The sequence below is a fragment of the Heptranchias perlo genome, unplaced genomic scaffold (genome assembly GCF_035084215.1).
Source record: "Heptranchias perlo isolate sHepPer1 unplaced genomic scaffold, sHepPer1.hap1 HAP1_SCAFFOLD_602, whole genome shotgun sequence".
Lineage (NCBI taxonomy): Eukaryota > Metazoa > Chordata > Chondrichthyes > Hexanchiformes > Hexanchidae > Heptranchias > Heptranchias perlo.
Window position 1 is genome coordinate 25,001 of NW_027139626.1, and position 10,000 is coordinate 35,000.

Here is a 10,000-nt window from a genome sequence, read left to right on the forward strand (position 1 = left end):
ATGAGTTGTCACCAATGCAGTTGGTTAATGAGTTGCCAAATGTAAAGTTGGTTAATCAGTTGCCAAATATAAATTTGGTTAATGAGTTGCCACTTCAACTTTTCACTGCGGTTGGTTACAGTTAGTGTTCTCGGGCTTAATAGTCGCCCAAGGGGGTGTATAGCGGTCGATGGCCGTTGTGGAGTGCGTTTATTGTGGGTTGATTTTGACTTTGCCTGGCTGGTGGAATTTGTGGGAGGCAGGCAAGGGGATTGGTGTGGGTTGGTTGGCCGGAAGGGAGCTGCTTGCATTGGGGTGTTATCCTGACTTTGTTTCGCTGGTGAGAGTAGGCAGCGGCAGGCAGGCAAGCGGAATGTCGTGTGGGGTGCAGTGAGAGGTTGTAATGACGCTGCTTTGCAGCTGACCATGTGCCCTGATTTGTGACGCCCGTTTGGAGGCTGATATCTCAGGAAGGCCGAGGCCGATTTCCTCCGGGTATGGCTCGTTGCGTGCGGCAGGAGGAGGCGCAGCGTACGGTACCGAGCACTGGGAGGTGCGGTGCTGCCCGCCGGAGTGACAGCGAAAGGCTGCGCACCGCTTTCCGCCTGGTAACTCGGCGTCCGTGAGACCGACCGACTCCGCTTTATCGCCGGAGCTAGAGTGGGGCAAGGGGCACGGTTGAGTACCGGAAGGATGACGTTCGCACACGGGGAAGTCGAGTGCCGGGCCGCTGAAAGCGAGCAGGGTGCCACCGACTCTTCGGGCCCACTCGGAGGCTGATATCTCAGGAAGGCCGAGGCCGATTTCCTCCGGGTATGGCTCGTTGCGTGCGGCAGGAGGAGGCGCAGCGTACGGTACCGAGCACTGGGAGGTGCGATGCTGCCCGCCGGAGTGACAGCGAAAGGCTGCGCACCGCTTTCCGCCTGCTAACTCGGCGTCCGTGAGACCGACCGACTTCGCTTTACCGCCGGAGCTAGAGTGGGGCAAGGGGCACGGTTGGGTACCGGAACGATCACGTTCGCACACCGGGAAGTCGAGTGCCGGGTCTCGAAACGGAGCCGGGTCGGCCCAATTTAAAACGGAGAATAGAGTGCTGCCCTCTGCGGGTGAAAACCTGGAAGTACGTTGGTTAATGATTTCCAGTTCACCCCGCTTGGTCAGGCCCACTCGGAGGCGGATAACTCCGGAACGCCGAGGCCGATTTCCTCCGGGTATGGCTCGTTGCGTGCGGCAGGAGGCGGCGCAGCGTACGGTACCGAGCACTCGGAGATGCGGTGCTGCCCGCCGGAGTGACAGCGAAAGGCTGCGCACCGCTTTCCGCCTGGTAACTCGGCGTCCGTGAGACCGACCGACTCCGCTTTAGCACCGGAGCTAGAGTGGGGCAAGGGGCACCGAAGGGTACCGGAACGATCACGTTCGCATACCGGGAAGTCGAGTGACGGGCCGCTGAAAGCGAGCAGGGTGCCACCGCTCGGGGCCCCGGTTTGTCCGTCCCACCCGGAGGCCCATATCTCCGGAAGGCACAGGCCGATTTCCTCCGGGTATGGCTCGTTGTGTGCGGCCGGACCAGGCGCAGCGGACGGTACCGAGCACTGGGAGGTGCGATGCTGCCCGCCGGAGTGACAGCGAAAGGCTGCGCACCGCTTTCCGCCTGCTAACTCGGCGTCCGTGAGACCGACCGACTCCGCTTTACCGCCGGAGCTAGAGTGGGGCAAGGGGCACGGTTGAGTACCGGAAGGATGACGTTCGCACACCGGGAAGTCGACTAGCGGGCCGCCGAAAGCGAGCTCGGGGCCCCGGTTTGTCCGTCCCACCCGGAGGCCCATATCTCCGGAAGGCACAGGCCGATTTCCACCGGGTATGGCTCGTTGTGTGCGGCCGGACCAGGCGCAGCGGACGGTACCGAGCACTCGGAGGTCGGGCGCTGCCCGCCGGAGGTACAGCGAAAGGCTGCAAACCACTTTCCGCCGCCTCCCTCCGCGGGCGTGAGACCGACGGTCGTCGGGTTTAGTTCCGCGGCTAGAGCAGGACGAGGGGCAGCGAACGGTACCGGAACGAACCCGGTCGCACACCGGGAAGTCGAGTGCCGGGTCTCGAAACGGAGCCGGGTCGGCCCAGTTTAAAACGGAGAAGAGAGTGCTGCCCTCTGCGGGTGAAAACATGGAAGTACGTTGGTTAATGATTTCCAGTTCACCCCGCTTGGTCAGGCCCACTCGGAGGCGGATAACTCCGGAACGCCGAGGCCGATTTCCTCCGGGTATGGCTCGTTGCGTGCGGCAGGAGGAGGCGCAGCGTTCGGTACCGAGCACTCGGAGGTGCGGTGCTGCCCGCCGGAGTGACAGCGAAAGGCTGCGCACCCCTTTCCGCCTGCTAACTCGGCGTCCGTGAGACCGACCGACTCCGCTTTAGCACCGGAGCTAGAGTGGGGCAAGGGGCACCGAAGGGTACCGGAACGATGACGTTCGCACACCGGGAAGTCGAGTGCCGGGCCGCCGAAAGCGAGCAGGGTGCCACCGCTCGGGGCCCCGGTTTGTCCGTCCCACCCGGAGGCCCATATCTCCGGAAGGCACAGGCCGATTTCCTCCGGGTATGGCTCGTTGTGTGCGGCCGGACCAGGCGCAGCGGACGGTACCGAGCACTCGGAGGTCGGGCGCTGCCCGCCGGAGGTACAGCGAAAGGCTGCAAACCACTTTCCGCCGCCTCCCTCCGCGGGCGTGAGACCGACGGTCGTCGGGTTTAGTTCCGCGGCTAGAGCAGGACGAGGGGCAGCGAACGGTACCGGAACGAACCCGGTCGCACACCGGGAAGTCGAGTGCCGGGTCTCGAAACGGAGCCGGGTCGGCCCAGTTTAAAACGGAGAAGAGAGTGCTGCCCTCTGCGGGTGAAAACATGGAAGTACGTTGGTTAATGATTTCCAGTTCACCCCGCTTGGTCAGGCCCACTCGGAGGCGGATAACTCCGGAACGCCGAGGCCGATTTCCTCCGGGTATGGCTCGTTGCGTGCGGCAGGAGGAGGCGCAGCGTTCGGTACCGAGCACTCGGAGGTGCGGTGCTGCCCGCCGGAGTGACAGCGAAAGGCTGCGCACCCCTTTCCGCCTGCTAACTCGGCGTCCGTGAGACCGACCGACTCCGCTTTAGCACCGGAGCTAGAGTGGGGCAAGGGGCACCGAAGGGTACCGGAACGATGACGTTCGCACACCGGGAAGTCGAGTGCCGGGCCGCCGAAAGCGAGCAGGGTGCCACCGCTCGGGGCCCCGGTTTGTCCGTCCCACCCGGAGGCCCATATCTCCGGAAGGCACAGGCCGATTTCCTCCGGGTATGGCTCGTTGCGTGCGGCCGGACCAGGCGCAGCGGACGGTACCGAGCACTCGGAGGTCGGGCGCTGCCCGCCGGAGGTACAGCGAAAGGCTGCAAACCACTTTCCGCCGCCTCCCTCCGCGGGCGTGAGACCGACGGTCGTCGGGTTTGTTTCCGCGGCTAGAGCAGGACGAGGGGCAGCGAACGGTACCGGAAGGAACCCGGTCGCACACCGGGAAGTCGACTAGCGGGCCGCCGAAAGCGAGCACGGGGCCCCGGTTTGTCCGTCCCACCCGGAGGCCCATATCTCTGGAAGGCACAGGCCGATTTCCACCGGGTATGGCTCGTTGTGTGCGGCAGGACCAGGCGCAGCGGACGGTACCGAGCACTCGGAGGTCGGGCGCTGCCCGCCGGAGGTACAGCGAAAGGCTGCAAACCACTTTCCGCCACCTCCCTCCGCGGGCGTGAGACCGACGGTCGTCGGGTTTGTCTCCGCGGCTAGAGCAGGACGAGGGGCAGCGAACGGTACCGGAACGAACCCGGTCGCACACCGGGAAGTCGACCAGCGGGCCGCCGAAAGCGTGCTCGGGTCCCCGGTTTGTCTGTCCCACCCGGAGGCTGATATCTGAGGAAGTCCGAGGCCGATTTCCTCCGGCTAACTCGGCGGGCAATGTGTCCCCCCCCCACCATCTTCGGCTGATTACCGTGGCTGGACCGGATCAAGGAGCAACGGAACCGTGCCAGAACGACGTCGGTCGGACGGCGTGAACTGATAGTGCCGAGGCCGGAAACCGAGCCGGAAATGTGCACCGATTTATTGGTCCCACTCGCAGGCCCATATCTCCGGAAGGCCGAGGCCGATTTCCTCCGGGTATGGTTCGCTGCGTGCAGCCGGAAGGGGAGCAGCGGACGGCACTGAGCAGCCGGAGGTGCGGCGCTGCCCGCCGGAGCTGCAAGCGAAAGGCTGCGCACCGCTTTCCGCTGGCTAACTCGGCGGCCGTCAGGCCGACCGACTCCGCTTCAGCACGGGAGCTGGAGTCGGGCAAGGGGCACCGAAGGGTACCGGAAGGATCACGTTCGGACACCGGGAAGTCGAGTGCCGGGCCGCCGAAAGCGAGCTCGGGGCCCCGGTTTGTCCGTCCCACCCGGAGGCCCATATCTCGAGAAGGCACAGGCCGATTTCCTCCGGGTTTGGCTCGCTGCGTGCGGCCGGACGAGGCGCAGCGAACGGTACCGAGCACTCGGAGGTGCGGCGCTGCCCGCCGGAGGTACAGCGAAAGGCTGCAAACCGCTTTCCGCCTCCTCTCCCCTCGGGCGTGAGACCGACGGTCGTCTGGTTTGCTTCCGCGGCAAGAGCAGGACGAGGGGCACCGAGCGGTACCAGAACGAACCCGGTCGCACACCGGGATGTGGAGTGCCCGGCCCAAACCCGCTACCCCCCCCCCCCCCCCCAACACCCGAAAGCGAGCCCCGGTTTGTGGATTAAAAGTGAAGCGGCAAAGATTTGTAAAACAGCGTGAAATGATGAACCAGAAGCCCAAAGTAATGGTGGGAATAAAAGTTCCAAAATGTGAAATGGTGAACCAGAAGTTGTGTGAACTGTTTAACCCAAAGTGGCAAAAATGGATTAAAAGGGGTGAAATGATCGACCGCAAAGCAGGGCAAGCATTAAACAAAAGCAGCAGCATTTTTTAAAAAGGGACAAATGGTTTACCAGAATCCCAAAAGAATGCTCAGAGACTTAAGTCCCAAAGGGGAAATGGTTAACCAGTAGCTGGGTGAACTGCTTAACCCAAAGTGGGAAAAAGGATAAAAAAGGGGTGAACTGATCAACCAGAAGTCGACAACAATGTGCGGCGATTAAGTCTGAAAGAGGGAAAGGTTGACCGGAAAGCAGGGAAATGATTAAACAAAAGCAGAAAAATTCAGTAAAAAGGGGCAAGTGGTGAACCAGAAGTTGGGTGAACTGCTTAACCAAAAGTGGGAAAGAGGATTAAAAGGGGAGAAATGTTGAACCAGATGTCGAAAACAATGCGCGGCGATGAAGTCTGAAAGAGGAAAAGGTTGACCGCAAAGCAGGGAAAGGATTAAACAGAAGCAGCAATATCTTTTAAAAAGGGACAAATGGTGAACCAGAATCCCAAAAGAATGCTCAGAGACTTAAGTCCCAAAGGGGCAAATGGTTAACCAGAAGCTGGGTGAACTGTTTAACCAAAAGTGGGAAAAAGGATTAAAATGTTGTGAAATGATTAACCAGAAGGCGAAAGCAAAGTGCGGCGGCGAAGTCCTAAAGGGGAAAAGGTTGACCATAAAGCAGGGAAATGATTAAACAAAAGCGGAAAAATTCAGTAAGAAGGGGCAAATGGTTAACCAGAAGTTGGGTGAACTGCTTAACCAAAAGTGGGAAAAAGGATTAAAAGGGGAGAAATGTTTAACCAGATGTCGAAAACAATGCGCGGCGATGAAGTCTGAAAGAGGAATAGGTCGACCGCAAAGCAGGGAAATGATTAAACAAAAGCAGAAAAATTCAGTAAAAAGGGGCAAATGGTGAACCAGAAGCTGGGTGAACTGCTTAACCAAAAGTGGGAAAAAGGATTAAAAGGGGAGAAATGTTGAACCAGATGTCGAAAACAAGGTGCGGCGATGAAGTCTGAAAGAGGAATAGGTCGACCGCAAAGCAGGGAAAGGTTTAATCAAAAGCAGCAATATCTTTTAAAAAGGGACAAATGGTGAACCAGAATCACAAAAGAATGCTCAGAGACTTAAGTCCCAAAGGGGAAATGGTTAACCAGTAGCTGGGTGAACTGTCCAACCCAAAGTGGGAAAAAGGATTAAAAGGGGTGAAATGATTAACCAGGAGGCTAAAGCAATGTGCCGCGGTGAAGTCCTAAAGGGGAAAAGGTTGACCAGAAAGCAGGGAAAGCATTAAACAAAAGCGGCAACATTTTTTAAAAAGTGGCAAATGGTTAACCAGAATCCCAAAAGAATGCTCAGAGACTTAAGTCCCAAAGGGGAAATGGTGAACCAGAAGCTGGGTGAACTGGTGAACCAAAAGTGGGAAAAAGGATTAAAAGGGGAGAAATGATTAACCAGGAGGCTGAAGCAATGTGCCGCGGTGAAGTCCTAAAGGGTAAAAGGTTGACAAGAAAGCAGGGAAATGATTAAACCAAAGCGGAAAAATTCAGTATAATGGGGCAAATGGTTAACCAGAAGCTGGGTGAAATGGTTAACCAAAAGTGGCAAAAAAAGATTTAAAGGGGAAAAATGATTAACCAGAAGTCGACAACAATGCTCGGCGATGAAGTCTGAAAGGGGAAAAGGTTGACCAGAAAGCAGGGAAACGATTAAACAAAAGCGGCAACATTTTTTAAAAAGTGGCAAATGGTTAACCAGAATCCCAAAAGAATGCTCAGAGACTAAGTCCCAAAGGGGAAATGGTTAACCAGAAGCTGGGGGAAATGGTTAACCAAAAGTTGCAAAAATGATTAAAAGGGGTGAAATGATTAACCAGGAGGCTGAAGCAATGTGCCGCGGTGAAGTCCTAAAGGGGAAAAGGTTGACCACAAAGCAGGGAAAGCATTAAACAAAAGCGGCAACATTTTTTAAAAATTGGCAAATGATTAACCAGAATCCCAAAAGAATGCTCAGAGACTAAGTCCCAAAGGGGAAATGGTTAACCAGAAGCAGGGGGAAATGGTTAACCAAAAGTTGCAAAAATGATTAAAAGGGGTGAAATGATTAACCAGGAGGCTGAAGCAATGTGCCGCGGTGAAGTCCTAAAGGGGAAAAGGTTGACCACAAAGCAGGGAAAGCATTAAACAAAAGCGGCAACATTTTTAAAAAAGTGGCAAATGATTAACCAGAATCCCAAAAGAATGCTCAGAGACTAAGTCCCAAAGGGGAAATGGTTAACCAGAAGCTGGGGGAAATGGTTAACCAAAAGTTGCAAAAATGATTAAAAGGGGTGAAATGATTAACCAGGAGGCTAAAGCAATGTGCCGCGGTGAAGTCTGAAAGAGGGAAAGGTTGACCAGAAAGCATTAAACAAAAGTGGCAACATTTTAAAATAATTGGCAAATGGTTAACCAGAATCCCAAAAGAATGCTCAGAGACTAAGTCCCAAAGGGGAAATGGTTAACCAGAAGCTGGGGGAAATGGTTAACCAAAAGTTGCAAAAATGATTAAAAGGGGTGAAATGATTAACCAGGAGGCTAAAGCAATGTGCCGCGGTGAAGTCCTAAAGGGGAAAAGGTTGACCAGAAAGCAGGGAAAGCATTAAACAAAAGCGGCAACATTTTTTAAAAAGTGGCAAATGGTTAACCAGAATCCCAAAAGAATGCTCAGAGACCAAGTCCCAAAGGGGAAATGGTTAACCAGAAGCTGGGGGAAATGGTTAACCAAAAGTTGCAAAAATGATTAAAAGGGGTGAAATGATTAACCAGGAGGCTGAAGCAATGTGCCGCGGTGAAGTCTGAAAGAGGGAAAGGTTGACCAGAAAGCATTAAACAAAAGTGGCAACATTTTTTAAAAATTGGCAAATGGTTAACCAGAATCCCAAAAGAATGCTCACAGACTAAGTCCCAAAGGGGAAATGGTTAACCAGAAGCTGGGTGAAATGGTTAACCAAAAGTTACAAAAATGATTAAAAGGGGTGAAATGATCAACCAGAAGTCGAAAACAATGTGCGGCGATGAAGTCCTAAGGTGGAAAAGTTACCCAGAAGGCAGGGAAATGATCAAACGAAAGCAGCCAAAAAATTATTAAAAGAGGGGAACTGATGAACCAAAAGATGAGAAACGGCCCGCAGAGACTAAGTCCAAAACGGGAACTGGTGAACCGGAAATGATTAACCAAAAACTAAGTCCGAAGAGGGAACTGGTAAACCAGAACTGAGTAACCCGATTTTTAAAATTAATTATAAATGGGGAAACGATTGAGCAAAAGGCGGAAATTAAGTCACAGGGACCAGGTCCGAAAGGGCAAGAGGTTACCCCGTAGGGGGCATTCGTCAACTCAATCTGAAAATTTTGGAGGCAAATCTGACCAAAATGCGGAAATCGGACCACACCGCGAGGGGCGCCATTCGACGGGGCAGGGGTAGACGCGTCGAACGGTGCCTGAAGGTCCCGGCTGCGACACGTGAGTCCGGAGATATGGCCAGTCAAAGTCTGATGGGAGGTACCGAAGCCGAAAAATCGAAACGCGTTTGCGGCGATTCGGTGTCAGAAAGTCGGTCACGAATTCAAATTCGTCCCGCTGATTCGCCAATTGCCAGCCGGTTCCGGGGGGATTGGCGGGGTACCTGCAGGATAGTAAGAGGTGGCATGTCGAGACTTAGCCTGTTTACCAGACTTGTGTCCAGCGCCTCCAGGTCTGCAGAGACCGACCCGGGCTGCCGCCCAACCGACTTTTAAGCCTTTTGGGAGTGGGAATTTTTCCCATTTTTCCCCATTTTTCGGGTTTTTTGGTCGGGCTTGAAAACGGCGGCCCCGAGGCCTCCCGGGGCTGGCGGGCTTCGGCTCCCTTGCGAGAGGGTCCGAATTCCACCCGTTTAAGCCCAGAAAGGAGTTCGGAAGTCAGTCGGTCGAGGGAACCCCTTCGGAAGTCCGACGGGGATGGATTCGGCCGGCGTTTCGGATCTCCGGTCAGAGGATTCCCCCCCTGGGCGGGGGGGTGCGAGTAGCTGCCGGCAAACGGTCCCTTGCACTTGTGGCACAAAAAGTCCGAGCACAGGTTAATGAGTTGGCCGCGGAAGCCCCTATGCCGAAATGAGAAAGCCCCCGTTGCGGGGATTTAGTGACGCATCTGCGGCCGGAGGTGGGAGGCCGTCCTGCCGAATTGACACTTGTCATTCGGGCACCTAGGGATTGGTCGGGTACCCGGAGATTTTCGAGAACACGATTTTCAGAGCTTTCTCTGACAGCCCAGGTGCACTTTAAGAGTGCCTGAAAAAGTGACACTTGGCAAAAGGCTCTCAATTTCAAAGCGGAGACCTTTACAAGAGCACTCGGAAGTCACCTGTCAGCATTTAAAGCTACATCAGGCGGCAATTTTCGAACTCTTTGTCAGTCTGAAATCGTGTTGAGCCTCGACAGCGTCGGGCTCAGGCAGGAGGAGCTTGCCAGCAGAGAGAGGCTCACCATGGATTGCTGGTGGATGCTTTTCGAAAACATATACACATTATATTATATTATAATAATATAAAGAAAAAAAAGAGTTTCTCAAAATCTCTGTGACACTTTGCAGATTTTTTTGAAAGCCAATAAAGAGAACTCTTTAACTTGAAAGTCACCTGTGCCGGCATAGCGATGACTTTTAAAACAGGTTGACACTTTCGAGCCGCGGCGGCTCTGAATCACCCCAGACACCAAGTGTGTTTGTGGGCAAGGCACCGCGGCCGGTGGGCTGCTTTTATAATAACGGGCACGCAGACTTTTTGAGAGGAATCGGTACTCTCTTCCGATCGATTTGGCGACTCGCGTCCGACATGGGAGGGCCCGAGCGGTCCAGCCAAGGCTGGTGTTCAGGCTCGTCAGGTTCCTCTCTCTGTCCCAAGTGGCAGACGGACAGTTTTAAAAGTCAGTGGGTTTTGTCGGCACGACTCTCCTGTTCACCCGCTGGCGTATTGCTCTCTTGTGAGGCCGAGAAGTCCACCTGTGTTGTCTAACAGAGGTCCGATTCAAGCTCCAGAGCCCGGGTGTCTGCCGTCTCGAGTGGAGCGGGA